At 40.7% G+C, this 15230-nt stretch overlaps 1 long non-coding RNA gene across 1 annotated transcript; it reads left to right on the top strand.

Moving 5' to 3' along the window:
- Nucleotides 1-31: 31 nt before the first annotated feature.
- LOC144579307 (uncharacterized) lies at nt 32-1644 on the top strand. Its single transcript, XR_013526627.1, has 2 exons — nt 32-323; nt 639-1644. It is a non-coding gene; the product is annotated as an uncharacterized LOC144579307 (long non-coding RNA).
- Nucleotides 1645-15230: the final 13586 nt, after the last annotated feature.

The following is a 15230-nucleotide window of genomic DNA, read 5'->3' as shown; positions in this document are numbered from 1 at the left end:
GAAGTCCTTTCAACGCCCTGTTTCCTCTCTCGGGTTTCCTCCCTCCCCCGCCTAGGAGGGGGAAAGAGGAAAGGGGGAGTGTGGCGGGGCGGGTGATAATGGGGAGGTATCAGGGCATATAATAGAGCTGGGGGTGGGCGAAGAGAGCGCCAGTGCGTAGCCACGATTCTGGGAGAGGAGGTGCTCGGAGGAAAGGGCGGGGGTTGCTGATGTAATGGGGAGAAGTGATTAATCCTTCAGTTCGCTGTTTCAGCCTCCCCCCACCCCAACCTTCACCCGATTTTTTTGAGCTGAAAAAAAAGTGAAACGAGGGAGCCAATCTGGTAACTCGGGTTTTCTGTGGTAGGTGGGTTCAAAATCTGAGCTGTAGGGAGCGCTAGAGATTTCGTGCCCTTTAGCCAAGCAGAGGGTATTTGCAAACCCTGGAGATTTCCTTCTCAGAGCTTTGGGCTTGGTAACTGAAGTTTGGAATCGGTTCCTAATCCTAGATCATCTAAACCTGTTTGACCTTTGGCCAATTGGACTTGTTCTTTGAAGAAGTGTATACAATGTTCGGGAAAATAATTATGTGAGAGGAGAGAAGTAAGTTTGTTGATGTTGTGATTGTTTATGTGATTTACTTTTTAATTTTCTTTCAGGTCCCACAAACTCCAAGGGAAAGAAAAACCCTCAAGAGGAATTACCTTTCTATCTGATGCCCCCAATATAATCTTTCTCCAAGGAAAACTTGTTTTTATTTCCTTGCTACTGTTACGATGACTGAAAATGTACTCTTTCTTGATTCTCCCCCTTCTCTTTTGTTTTGCATTTTTTGGATGTGGTAAAACTGGCAGTTTATCTGATTCTCTGGTTTTCAGAACTTTGGGTGATGTCTCTCTGGTTCTAGCGTCATCAGTTGCTGCCTTGGTTTGACAGCGATAATTAAGCAACTACAAAGCATGACAAGGGAAAGCTGAGAGGGAGGAAAGTATATTTTGGGAGGAGGCAGAGACGCAAAGAGGCAAGTCTGTATTGTGCAGTGTGTTGAGTCTCAGCCTTGGTGTGTGACTATAGGTAAAGTACTTCACCTTTCTAGATATCAAGTCCCCCCCCCTTATCTCCCGAGTTTAAAGAAGTACTTATTTTAGACTGATCTTGTCTTCAGTTTTTAAGGGTTCTGTTATTTTGAGATGATCTCTCTTTAGTCCAGAAAAACAGAGAAACATAGATCTATGTTTGTTTCTCAAAAAAATATTTGAGGAGGACAGCTGTTAAAAACAGCTGGAGAACTTCAAATTTTTATGGTTGTTAGCTAGGTGCAAATGGGTACAATTTTAGGTTTGTTCAAATAAACATAGGGGAGAAGTAAAAGTACAGGAGAAGTACGTGATACTATACATAAGTATGTCCATAATTTTTAATTTTTCTAAAAATTTACTTTTTAATTTAACAAGTACTTTTTGGCTCCTTCCATGTATGCATTAATATTTATGTAAGGTGTTACGGGAAATACTAATAAAAAACATTGGGCATAAAGAGTTTGTATTTTGGTGTAGCAGAATTGAAGGTTTACTTAATTCAGATGTAAAGAAAATGTAACTTATTTTCTGTAATTTTAACTTTAAGTCCCCATATTGTCTCAATTAAAAAAAGCAAAAAACATAACTTCTGTCTTTCAGCTTTTATTTCCCCAACTCTCTCTACTTCCATGATATTAATGGGGGGATATAGGGTTGTTGTATGTGGTGTAGGGGATATCTTTTACATACCTTAGATTTCCAACACGCACGCACATGTACAGTGAGCTCCAGGGCAGGAGAAGGGGGTGGGGAATTATTACAACAATTCTCTGGCATATGGCAGTAAAATGCCTTGTTTTAGCAAAATCAGTATATTATGACAATTTCCTGATAGATGGTAGTAAAGTGTCTTGAGAAAAGGAGCACCTTTTTTGAATTCCCACAGTGATTGGTAGGCTGGCAGCATCCCTGAGGGACGGGGAGGTTTACAAGGGCATCTGAGCCCCTAATGCCAGTCCTCATGTTGTCTTCTGGTAGGGAGTGGCTGGTATTGTCTGATGGCAGCCACTGTCATTTATCATTTGTTACTGATAAAACTGGTCATTTCTGTTCTTTTGAGGCTGATTTCCTTTGCTGATATCCATACATAAGCCATTTGCCCTATACACTACAACCTCTTTATATTGACCCCAAGTTTCCACTGGTCCCTTGATCCTCATGGTTCTCACTGAGACACATGGGTACTTCTGGATTCCCTGAATACCACATGTAGGCCTTGAGCCAGGAGCCTTGCTTTGGGCTTACTAGTTGTTGAGCCACCGTCCAACAATGTTGCATTTTGCTCCCTATGTGATATTGAACATGCTGGCAGACTGAAAGCAGAACTCCTAGAGGTCTTGGTGTTTCAGAGACATGCCCAAGGAAGCAAACCACTAACTTGGATTTCCCTATGTCTATGTGCATATGTGAAATACATACCTTCAATTCTCATTTCCACCCTGAGAGGGAATAGAAAGTAAACATACTGGGTCTGATTACCTCTTCCTTGTACCGTTTTTTTTCCATTATCCACCAGGATTTTAAGAAATGTTTCTCCTTGCTGGATGTCAGGAACTTTCCTTATGTACTGTATTATCTTCATTTTCTTGATTTGGCATTTCTACTGCTCCCTTTCTTGGTGCCCTGATAGCTGATGAAGTGCAGAGAGAACCCAATAACAATAATGGAACATCTATTGGGATGTATTAAAAAAATCTTATCCTATCTCAACATCCTGGTTTCTACATATGTTTAGTTATTTCATGGCATTAAATGTTAAAGTTGTCTTTGTGCAAAAGTGTTCAAACTCAACTCAGTTGTGGAACTTGAGAGTTGTTAGGACAGACCTTGGAGATCATTAAATCTCATTTCTGTATTCAACAGACTAGGAAACTAAAGTCCAAAGAAGTGAGAAGACAAAACCATAACTATTTGGTAGCAAAGCCACTGTCTGCCAATCCAGTGCCCTTTCCATTCAGAGGCATTGTAGACAATATTTTGAGTTCTTCTGGTGAGAACCCAAAATATCCTGGAAGGTTTTATCCATAGGCAGATCCACCCATATTAGTAAATAATTCTTTCAATTAGCTGTCATAAAAGTTATATATGTTAGAAAACAGGAGAAAAATTTAAAGGGTTTTTTTGGAGGGTAGGAGTCACCCAGAATTATTTCAGTAATAGCATAATTTCAGAGGACTGAATTCCCTCAGGGTTTGCTCTCTCTTCAAGAACATTTGTGTTTGTTTTTCTCAACTAATTACTGGTGCTTAACAGGTTAGTGTACTTAAAATTATTTGTTTATAAAAGCTATCACAATAGCAGTGTGGAAAAAATAAGCTCTTTAATCATTTTAATACCTGGCAGGTGATATTTACTGTGATTCTTAAATTATAATTTTGCCATTTCAAAGATTCAGCTTCCCTTTCCTCTGTCATTCTATCATCTAGTCCCAAGCCATCAGCACTTAGTCAGTTACATAAGACACCTCAAAGCTGCTCACTCCTTTTATGTCATTTAAGAAATTAGTTTGATCTGAATATGGTTTCCCTGCAGGAATAACCAGCTCTGTTTAAAATATTCTTGTTAGAGTATGAATGACTTATCTCACTAAGCTGCAAAAATTCATTCTTTAGTACATGTCCAGATAATTTTTTATCAGGTAGTGAAAATTAAGTTGGAACTAAGGATTTACATTTAATGTATATGTGGGAAAACCTGGTAAGCATGCAATCCAATGATCCCTATAAGTTATCTTTAAAGAATTATGGAATCTAACTTTAATACCTTTCCCTGTGGAATAATACTGACAGAGCCTTATTAAAAGAAATTAATTATGTTCAAGTTTTAGGATGGACTGTGATAGACAGTGGTAAATCTTTATTTTTGTTTTTTAAGACCAGAACCCAATTTCTAACTGTTGAAAGAAGACTAGGCCAAACAATAAAAGCATATTATATTAAAGAAGGACTGGTAGGTGACAGAAGTTTGGGCAGATATGAGAGTGGAAAACCAACAGGGAACTTTGCCACTTACCTTGGGCAAATTCCTTAACCTCTCTGTGCTTGTTTCTGCATCTGTAAAACAGAGGTGATAGTAGCCCTAATTTTGTGGGATTGCTGTGAGGATCAAACAAATTAATACCTACAAAGTGCTTAGAACAGTGTTTGACACATAGTCAGGGCTGAGTAAACTGCTGGCCATTATTGTTACTGTTGGTGGTGGTGGTGTTATTTCAAGCTCTGGTGATTTTTTTTTTTTAAACGAAGTCTCACTTTGTTATCCAGGCTGGAGTGCAGTGGTGCAATCTCGGCTCACTGCAATCTCCCAAGCCTTAATTAATTTTAAGATTACATGGACATTGTATGTGGGGAAGCAGGTATGCTTTTTTTTTTTTTTTTTTTAGATGGAATCTTGCTCTGTCACCCAGGCTGGAGTGCTCTGTCACCTGATCTCAGCTCAATGCAAGCTCTACTTTTTGGGTTCAAGTGATTCTCCTGCCTCAGCCTCCCAAGTCAGGATTATGGGTGCATACCACACCTGGCTAATTTTTGTATTTTTATTTATTTATTTTTATTTTTGAGACCAAGTCTTGTTCTGTCACCCAGGCTGGAGAGCGATGGTACTATCTCAGCTCACTGCAGCCTCTGCTGCCTGAATAGCTGGAATTACAGGGACGTGCCACCATGCCCAGCTAATTTTTGTATTTTTATTAGAGACAGGGTTTCCCCATCTTGGTCAGGCTGGTCTCGAACTCCTGGTCTCAAGTGATCCACCTGCATCAGCTTCTGAAAGTGCTGAGATTACAGGAGTGAGCCACCATGTCTGGCCAGGTATGCTTTTGTTATAAGAAAAAGTGGCTAGAAAATGAACAGCATTAGAAAATTTTTAAAAAGACACAAGTAGGACACTACCAAAGGAAAGAAGAAGAATAACAATAGGTAGAGATTAAACATGGGTTGAAACCAATGGGAGGAGACCTCTTGTGTAGGATTTCTCCACTCTATTAATATTTTAGCTGAGGATCTTGTGATAGATACAGATTTTTTTTTTTTTTAATGGGAGACTCTCAAGAATCTACGGAGTAGGTAAGAAAATAAATGCATAGGCCTAGCGGGGAAATAAGACAAAAAGGCAGCAGTTGAAAGTAACCTGTGCTAGATGAATAATTGGATTCACTTAAGTAGCAGGTTAAAATTTAAAAAGTCATCTGGGCCTCCTTGAAAGGAGTAGTGAATGATAGAAAGAAATAGAACAGGAGTTGGTAGTAGAGAAAGAAATGGCAGAAAGTGATGCATGAGGTAGCACAAGTAACCCAAGGGCTGGAGAATCTGAAAGCTAAAGGAAGTGGGGCTTTACGGGGACAGCACATGTCAGAGGACGCATTAGACCCCACTATGATCCTGACTCAAAACGGAAATGGAAACAGAAGTATTCAAAATATGGCAAGGAAACTGAGAAAAAGAGGAAGACTTGAATAAGTTATAGACATTGGAGATGCTACCACTGAAAACCTCCTCAAATCTCTTTGTAACTAACTAGGCCCTATTTCCATTCTTGAATTAACCTCTGGCAAGGGTGAGGGGGATTACTCTTGTAGCTTCAGCTGGAGTGAATGGGATGGTGGGGATATAGGTCCCTAGAAAAAATTGGGGCTTTTTAGGGAAAGGATGAACATGTTGTATAGGAAGTCAGCTATGTCCTTATTGAAACATAATGTCAGAATTAACCTCTTGATGAGAAATTTATCCCACCTAAATTTAAATTCACATGTAGCAGTTGGAAAACAGACATGTTCTAAAAGGCATCCTGGCAAGAAGGAAACCAAGAAGTTGTTCTCTCTTCATTTTTGTTTCCTCTACCTTGTTACTCTTACCCAAGAGAACAATGAGCCTTTTGAAGGCTTCGATAGTCCACAGCAACAAGGGTTTAGACATTAGGTTCTAGGAACATCATTTTGTTTTCACCATGCTGTTATTACAGGAGTCACATCTGCTTCTGCATTTTTGAGATGTGAGAGATTTGGGTGGATTACTTCAATTTTGAAGGTACTAAAGGTGCTACACCCATTGTAATGGAAGAAAATGCAGCAGCTGCTGAAGGAGCCTGAATCCCAAGGCCTTTGAGGGAACGCCCTCTGACAGGGACTGAAAAGATCAGGAAACTAGAGAGAGCAGAGTATCTTGCACTTTAAGGTCTTTGGAGTTCCGTTGAAAATAGGAAGAGGAATTCATTTTGAACTTGAATTTCCCTGGGAATTTAATAATGGGAAAGGCTTCACATTGTTCCATTTTCAGCCACTCTGTTGTTTTATTTGGACTTTCAAAAGTAATCTCTGTTGACCAATTTTGGACAATATGACTAGACATAATTTCTGATGGACAATAGACTGGGAAGTGAATATTTGGACTAGGATGCAGTGTGGCCTTGAAGTTAAGTTGATTAATGACCTATCCCGACCCATTACAGAAAATCTTGGGAAGAACAGCTTAACTGTGCATCTCATTGGTCCCAGGAAGTTACAGTGGAGTAATGTCAATAACCGAGGGAGCTGCTCATCTCTCCTCGTTGGACAGTCTTAGTTAAACAAAGGTTTGATTATTTAGCCCATTTGTTAAAGAGAGAATAAAAGGGCCTGGAATATAGGGGTTTAGGGGGTTATTCAGCTTTTCTTTCTGCATTTCTGCCAGAGCTCATAAAAGAGGAAACCCCCATGGAAACTTCTGCCTAAACCCCACCTAAACTTTTAAAGAGGGTAGATAGTGACTAGTCTGGTCAGAGACACTGGGGACTCTTCACTAGAGAAAGGGATTATGACATTGAAAGGTACTCACTTTTATCTCTGACAGGCCCTGATGCCTGCTTTTTCCTTTCCTACTCCTAGGAGCAGCAGGCTGTTTTGCACATTTCCCCCCTTGTACTAGGCAAATAAAGAGGCAGTAGGAGTTGTGGGGTAAGAAGCAGATGGGTCACCTCTGGTGAGAAGGGCCAGTCTTCCTCCTCTCCTCTTTCCTCTTCCCAACTCCAGGGGTCTGGCAGGCCAACCTCATCCTGACACCTGGTCAGGTAGGTGGACATGTGCTCAGCTCTCTTTACTTGAGTCTTCTTATCCTCACTCTCACTCTTTGAGTTCTGGCACACTTGATGGGGTCCTAAGATTTCATTTTGGAATTGGAAAAGTAAGAGGCCTCACACAGGCTTTCTAGCCTCTACGCAACCATGACCCAAGCTTCACTTTAAGTTTCGGCGTTCAACTGCTTACTGATAAAATGGTACTGGGGTTCTCTCATTGGTGTATAATACAGGTATGCATCCTCCCTCAGAAAAGCTGGTTGGAAAGGAGGTGGTGGTAGGATTTGTGTTTGGAATTCTACCCCAAAGCTGTAACATTATTTTGGGAGACAGCTGGTTATTTTCTACATTTTAAAGCCAGAACATGTCTACATGAGCTTGTCTGGCTCAAAAACTCCCAAATGAAAAATGAAGAAGCAATAAGTACTTTGGAAAAGATAGAACTATTTTTATGACATAAAAACTTGGGAGAAAAAAAGAACTTGTAAATAGATTTTGAGCAAGATTTCGAAAGTGTAATTTACCTCGCTGCTTGGTAAGTAACTATTGCTATTCGAGTGATAACTGATGGGATAAATGTTAAATGAAAGATAATTCCAAATAAGTGAAAATATTGTTATATTCAGTGCATATAATAAATTCTTTATTTTGACCATAAAGAGCTATACATTTTATATTAATAGAAAATGAATTTCTCTCTGCCCTCAGCTATTTAAAGAATATTGGTTTGAAGGAGTGCCAGATCACTTCTTTTCCCAAGACTTCCACATGACTTGAGCCAGTTCATTCTCAGCCTCTCTTTTATCCTGTTGCTTAGTTTGGGCTACCTGCTGTGCAGCATGGCACAGCCCTCATCTCCTATGGCTCCTAAAAAGATAGGCTAACTGCACTGAGTGGTGGGCATGGAGGGGAAGGAAAGGATAAAGCTGAAAAAATAAGGAGAAAAAAATTAAGATTTCTATGTTTTGTTTTTCAGAAAAACTATATTACTGAAGAGATTGTTTATACATATGATGGAAATTCACTCCTCAAATTCTGCTCTAGAGGAAGAAGCCATTAGCTGGCATCAGCTCCATAGGGTTTTTCCCTCTGTCTCCTAGCTATTCGGTGGGCAGAGTGAATGATTAAGATCAACACATATATTTATATATAAAATAAGTTTGGAGAAAGTATTAGTAGTTTTGTTCAGTACACAGCTGGAGGAGAGGCCTTGGTATGGAGTTCCAGGTTTTGGTGTGTGAAAACATCAAGGTGTCTTACCCAATGCATTCTTATAACTTCCCCTCCCCCATTTCAAGACAGCCTCTGACACTGTAGAAATTTACACTTACGGAAATTGAAAATTAGGGAACTGATCTTTGTGTCTAAGTAAAACCCCTTAAGCTCCTACTTACCCAGAATCACAAATGAAAGGAGTCAGACTTTTGAAAACAAACAGATCAACAGATTAAACACCTTCTCCAGTTCTAATAGACTTAGTTAAAAAGTAAACAATTATGAGATTCTCATCAAAGATGGATAGCTTTTAGACCAGAAGCTTGTGATTTGGGGTGGCTGGGGGGACAGTGACGGAGGTGGGGAAACTGTATTTGGATCCATCTTATCCTAACAAGAAGGAAATAGAGCTCTCTAGTTATCACACACCTCATTTAAAGGACCAGGCCCCACCACAGGATGTGTCTCCCTCTTGATAGAGATCAACTTTATTAAGTGATTTATTTTAATGAATGCTTAACATAAAATTGAGGGTGTTTTTGTTTTAAAATATAGTTTGTTATTAGACTTCAGGTCAGGATCCTTTGGGAAAGTAAGCGGGCAGGGCAACAATTGTTCACCTACAAACCAGAGTAGGGTAAGTACAACCAGATTTTCTTGAAGCTGCCACTGATGAGGCCCCTTTCTAACCTAACTTCATGAACCTAAATGGTTTCCCTTCTCCCCCGGACTCCAGCTTCTCATGTCCTAACTTTAAGGACTTGGATTCTGATCATTTTTTATTCCTTACCTTGTTTCCTATTTGCTGTATCTGCTCCTCCCAAGATCCTAACCTCTATGTTGTGGACCCTGAGCTGGTAACTTGACCAAGATTTCCTGTTTCTTTGCTTGATAATTTAATTTGCCACTATAATAAGCAGAAAAACCTGAGCTTTGCAGGCAGACTTGGGTTTAAATCAGACTGTACTATTAACTGGTGGTCTGACTTGGAGAATGTACTTTTTTTTTGACAGAGTTCCACTCTTGTTGCCCAGGATAGACTGCAACGGCACGTTCTTTTCTCAGTGCAATCTCCTCCTCTCTGGTTCAAGTGATTCTCCTACTTCAGCCTCCCCAGTACCTGGGATTACAGGTGCCCGCCACCATGCCTGGCTAATTTTTTTGTATTTTTTGTAGAGACGGGGTTTCGCCATGTTGGCCAGGCTGGTCTCGAACTCCTGACCTCAGGTGATCCAGCCACTTCAGGCTGGGATTACAGGTGTGAGCCACCCTTCCCAGCTAGTAATGCACTTCTCTGAGGAAGTTCCTTTTTAGTAAAATGAGGATAATTATACCTATCTCAAAATATGATTGTGATTGGAGATAGTAGTGATGGTTCTACAACATTGTGAAGGTACTTGATGCCACAGAATTGTACACTTAAGAATTACTAAAATGGGCCAGACATGGTGGCTCATGCCTGTAATCCTCGCACTTTGGGAGGCTGACGTGGGTGGATCACCTGAGATCAGGAGTTCAAGACCAGCCTGGCCATCTTTAAAAAAAATGAAACCCCATCTTTAAAAAAAAAAAAAAAGACTTACTAAAATGGAAAGTTTCATGTTATATACATTTTGCTACAATTTAAAAAAATGGTTGTGAAAGTGGGACCTGGTAGCTCATGCCTGTAATCCTAGCACTTTAGGAGGCTGAGGTGGGAGGATCACTTGAGCCTGGGAATTCGAGGCTGCAGTGAGCTATGATTGTGCCATTGCACTCCAGCCTCTGCAACAGAGCAAGACCTGTTGAGCAAACAAACAAACAAAAAACAAAACTAAAAACAAAAACACCAAAATGTTTGTGAGAATTAGTCTTTGAGAACACTCATTACAATGCCTAGCACATAGCAGGCTCTCAACAAATAGTAACTATATAGCACAAAATATTTTATATTGCAAGTAACAGAAAAAGTAGAACTCAAACTGGCTTAAACAATAAGAGAATATGTTGGTTCATGAAATTGAAAAGTCCAGAGGTAGGGCACACTTTGGTGTTAGTTTATGTTACTAAGAATTCAGATTCTTTAAGTCTTTCATCCCTAAGGACTCAGCCATATCGCTAAGGACTCAGTTTCTTTCCATCTCCACTCTGCCTTCTGTAGCAACAGCCTTATCCTAAAACCAACAACCCTCATGATCACAAGCTGTCTGCCAACAGCTCTGTAGAAGTGTGCATTCCCTTGTCCATATCTAGAGAGAATAACTTGATTCCAAAAGTATCCAGACATTTACTTGTTAAATCACATGCTCTCCCTGGAACCAAAAGTTATGCATAGGAAGATGGAATATGATGGTTGGTTTTAACAAGCCAGGGAATGGGTCAGCTTCTCTGGAAGCACATGGGCTCTATGGGGAGGAGTGGATTCCCCAAATGAAAAAAAAAAGCACCATGGAGAAGAGAAGGGAGGACCAATACACTGAGGAACCAACCAACAAATGTCCACTATAGTAGCTATTATCATTATTATTGGCTTTCTTGGTCCTTAGCCCTTGGTTCTTGGCAATTTTTTTTGAAATAATTTTTTAACCCAAAAAACTAAGAGAGGGCTTATTTTGAGTAACTGTGGTCTTTCTAGCAAAGAAAGATCAACAAGTATAAAACTAAGTTTAATTTAACTAGATGTTAGCTACCTGGAACACTAGCCAAACAAGCAACAAAATGCACTGAATGGAGCCATTTAACAGGAATGAATATCAGAGATGAAGTACAGGATGAAAGCTAGAAAGACAGTGACTCGCCAAAAAGCCAAACCCAGAAAGGTGAAGTTATTGACCTGTTCTTTACTGAAGTCAGGTTAGAAGCCATGACATATGTTAGGACAAAGGGACCAATTAATGAGAGGAAGGAGCATTACCCAAAGCTGGGTTAACAGAACCTTTCTGACTAAACATGATTTTGACTGCTCTATTCACCCCTTCACAGCATCTACCTGTCCGTCTAGGAGATTCCTCTTTCTCTTTTTGCCTCAGCCCATCTGAAGACTTGGCTATTTCTGCCAGTTTTATTCTGTTCCTCCTGCCAAGAGGCTCTTCCATACTCCTTTGCCACACTTCTTGCTAATTTCTATTCATTGGTTAACACTTTAAATTCTGAATTTTCCTTTGCAGGAAGGCCTTCCTGTGTATCACTGCCATCCCATCTCCTACCTCCAAGACATATACTGCAGACTGATTTAACTAACCCTGTTTTATACTCCCTACTGGTAATCAATACGTGGTAGCCTAATGATTTGTTTACTCATCTGACCCCAACCTCTGACTCCTCCCCCACTATCACATTAAAACTTCTGAAAAGCAAGGACTTTTTTAGTTGTCTTTGGTTCCATGATGCCCAGCACAGTCCCTGGCACATAGTGTGAGCTAAGTGAATGGAAGCAATTCCTTTGGTTACTATCAGATACCATCTTACCCAAAGCTTCAGTATAGAATGACACATAAAACCCAAAGTGTTTCTCAACTCAAGAACTGTCTGGCCTCTACCTAGAAAGGGGCTTGGAAAGAGACATGCAGGCCAGGCATGGTGGCTCATGCCTATAATCCCAGCACTTTGGGAGGCTGAGGCAGGTGGATCACCTGAGGTCAGGAGTTTGAGACCAGCCTGGCCAATGTGGTGAAACCCCACCTCTACTAAAAATACAAAAACTAGCCAGGTGTGCTGGCACACGCTTGTAATCCCAGCACATGTGAGGCTGAGGCAGGAGAATCACTTCAATGTGGGAGGCAGAGGTTTCAGTGAGCTGAGATCCCACCACTGCACTCCAGCTTGGGCAACAGAGCAAGACTCTGTTTCTAAAAAAAAAAAATGAGGCCGGGCGCGGTGGCTCAAGCCTGTAATCCCAGCACTTTGGGAGGCCGAGGCGGGTGGATCATGAGCTCAAGAGATCGAGACCATCCTGGTCAACATGGTGAAACCCCGTCTCTACTAAAAATACAAAAAATTAACTGGGTGTGGTGGCGCGTGCCTGTAATCCCGGCTACTCAGGAGGCTGAGGCAGGAGAATTGCCTGAACCCAGGAGGTGGAGGTTGCGGTGAGCCGAGATCGCGCCATTGCACTCCAGCCTGGGTAACAAGAGCGAAACTCCGTCTCAAAAAAAAAAAGAAAGAAAAAAAGAAAAGAAAAAGAAACAAAGAGACATCCAGAGACACACTGAAGATGTTTTATAACAGTTTGTATCCATCATTTACGTCTTTGAAAGTAGATTCCAAAGTGAATTCTGAAGGCAGAATCAAAATTGCCAAAAATATTCAAAATACCTTTCTGGAGGTTTTGTTTGTTTTGGAGACAGGGTCTTGCTCTGTTGCTTAGGCTGGAGTGCAGTGGTGCAATCACTGCTCACTGCAGCCTCCACCTGCTGGGCTCAAGTAATCCTCGAACCTCAGCCTCCTGAGCAGCTGGGACTGCAGGCACACACCACCATGACTGGGTAATTTTTTTATTTTTGGTTTTGTGTAGAGATGAGGTCTCACTATGTTGCCCAGGCTGGTCTTGAACTCCTGGCCTCAAGCAATACTCCCACCTTGGCCTCCCAAATTGTTGGGATTATAGGCATGAGCCACTGTGGCCAGCCAAAATACCTCTTTTATTTCTGTTCTCATCTTCAAACACTGTTCTTACTCCCAAACTGTTAAAAGATACTTGTTTCATGTATTTAGTCACATAGTGTCCACAATTTTTATGGCGTTTATTCCAGTTAGAGAGTAAGGATGTGATTATTACATGAAAGTGACCATTGTAATAGCTCAGACTTACAAACACTAGTTATTGGCATTTACAGAGTGAAGCAAGCCACCAGAACTAAATACCAGGTGCTCAGTAAACTTCTTGTAATACCTCATTCCTGTTTTCAAAGAGCTCATATGACCTTTATGTAGAGAATTTGTTTTCTGTTTAATTTATTTTTCCATTCTGAAACAAATTCATCCATTACAGGAAAGGAGCCAATTATTGGGCAAACACAGGAACATCTAATGACTGTACCCTCTGATATTTAGACTCAAAACATTTTGCGTTTCTTAACACACAGAATTAAAAATATTTTAACATTACACTAAAACAGGATTAAATATAACTTAAAGTGTTCAAGGAGGTAGAACACTCAGCCCTATTTCTCAAGCAGTCTAACTGAAAGGTCATGTGATTTTGCCTGTTAGGTTAACAACAAGCCAGGGAAAAGTTTCAGACATGAACACCCACCCTAGTAACTTCTTATCAGTTTCTGGTTACTTATGATGATTTGGGGGCAAAGCCAGATGTAGGCCAGTCTCCTGATGTAATGTATCTTTTTGCCCCATCCCTGCATGATCCAAGGCTGCCTTCAAGCTCCCTTTCCCTGCATTTAGTATTCTTCCCCCATGTCCTAGAGCTTGAATGCTATGCCTTTATGACCAGAGCTGAGGGCCACCATGCTAACCCTATATAATGACCCACATGTATACCTTTCTCTGACTCCTGTCACTCCCTAAGTCCTTCATAAGAATAATAACTTTCCTAACTCTAAAGCATACTCAAATTTTTTTAGTGTTTTCTCAATTCCAAGACATTTAGTACATACTTTTTTCACATTTCAGTGTTTCTGAAATCAGAATTAACTTTAGAGTCTTTTTGATTTTCGCCTAAAAAAGTGATTACTACATTTTTGGCCAATGCTATGATCAAAAGTATCTTGGAACTGGAGATATGCAATATTAATGTACTTTACTGGAGATAACTAGTTTTTTCAAGAGTCAGAAAGTGTTGCCTCACCTGGAGATTTTAGTTAACATGCAGCAGCAAAAGGGTTTTAGGGGTATCAATATGGATAGTTTAGGTAAAACAAACTAGTTGTTCATTGGTTATCTGGGCTAACTGTTGACCAGATAATTACCTCAGCCTCTATACCCTTGCATTTTCTAATTTGGGGATCGCATGCAAAGGAAATATGATTCTACATGTCTCCATCATACAGAAGATAAGGGATCTCAAACTCTCTCTCTACATTATGTCCTAAGGCCTAATATTTGTATTGAATATGGGGCTGGGATTATAAACAGAATTCTCTATGGAGCATTCTTTGTTTTTGTTTGTTTCCTTCTTTCTTCAGACAGGGTCTTACTCTGTTTTCCAGGCTGGAACACAGCGGTAAGATCACAGCTCAATGTAGCCATGACTTCCTGGCCTCAAAGGGTCCTCCCACCTCAGCCTCCTGAGTAGCTGGGACTATAGGCATGCACCACCATGCCTGGCTAATTTTTAAACTTTTTTGTAGAGACAGGGACTCACCATGTTGTGCAGGCTGGTCTCAAACTCCCGGTCTCAAACAATCCTGCCTCAGCCTCCCAAAGTGTTGGGATTATAGGTGTGATCATTCTTCTTCTTCTTCTTTTTTTTTTTTGAGAAGGAGTCTTGCTCTGTTGCCAAGCTGGGGTGCAGTGGCACAATCTCCACTCACGGCAGCCTCTGCCCCCCGGGTTCAAGCCATTCTCCTGCCTCAGCCTCCCGAGTAGCCGGGACTAGAGGCACGCGCCACCATGCCTGGCTAATTTTTGTATTTTTAGTAGAAACGGTGTTTCACCATGCTGGCCAGGATGGTCTCGATTTCTTGACCTTGTGATCCACCTGCCTCAGCCTCCCTAAGTACTGGGATTACAGGCATGAGCCACTGTGCCCAGCCTACTGAACATTCTTGATGTGGATGACCAGTTATGTTGAATCACCCTATTGTCTTCCCTGAAAGGATTGTAAGTTGATCTCATCTATTCTTGCTAAAGAGATGATGGCTGTTTTTGGAGAGGGATAGAGTATCAACATAACCATGAATATATACAATTTTTGCTGGGGGTAAAATAGTCAGAGATATCTGAGATCCAGATATCTCAGAAATGGCTCTAATA

This window comes from Callithrix jacchus, chromosome 14 (genome assembly GCF_049354715.1).
Source record: "Callithrix jacchus isolate 240 chromosome 14, calJac240_pri, whole genome shotgun sequence".
NCBI classification, from domain to species: Eukaryota; Metazoa; Chordata; class Mammalia; order Primates; family Cebidae; genus Callithrix; species Callithrix jacchus.
The sequence above is the reverse complement of the archived record's forward strand: the minus strand, read 5'-3'. Positions and strand labels throughout refer to the sequence as shown.